Raw genomic sequence first — 255 nt, 5'->3', positions numbered from 1 at the left:
CACCCCGACCCTGCCACCCCCGACCCCCTCCCAGGGACGTGGTGCCTGCGACCAGGGGGTCTGTCCGATGCCAAGCAGAGGACGCGAGAGTAAGTAGTCTTCCAGGGCGCTAGGCAATGGGAAAATGCAAGTGTGAAAGGAGGTGAAAAGCAGGTGGAGCAACACGGGGGAGGGACTGTTGCTCATACCAGGTCTGGGCGGAACCGCTGCCGGCGCTCTCGGTGAATTCCACTCTGGGACTAATCTAGTCTGACT

This window comes from Pipistrellus kuhlii, unplaced genomic scaffold (assembly GCF_014108245.1).
Source record: "Pipistrellus kuhlii isolate mPipKuh1 unplaced genomic scaffold, mPipKuh1.p scaffold_m20_p_18, whole genome shotgun sequence".
NCBI lineage: Eukaryota > Metazoa > Chordata > Mammalia > Chiroptera > Vespertilionidae > Pipistrellus > Pipistrellus kuhlii.
The sequence above is the reverse complement of the archived record's forward strand: the minus strand, read 5'-3'. Positions refer to the sequence as shown.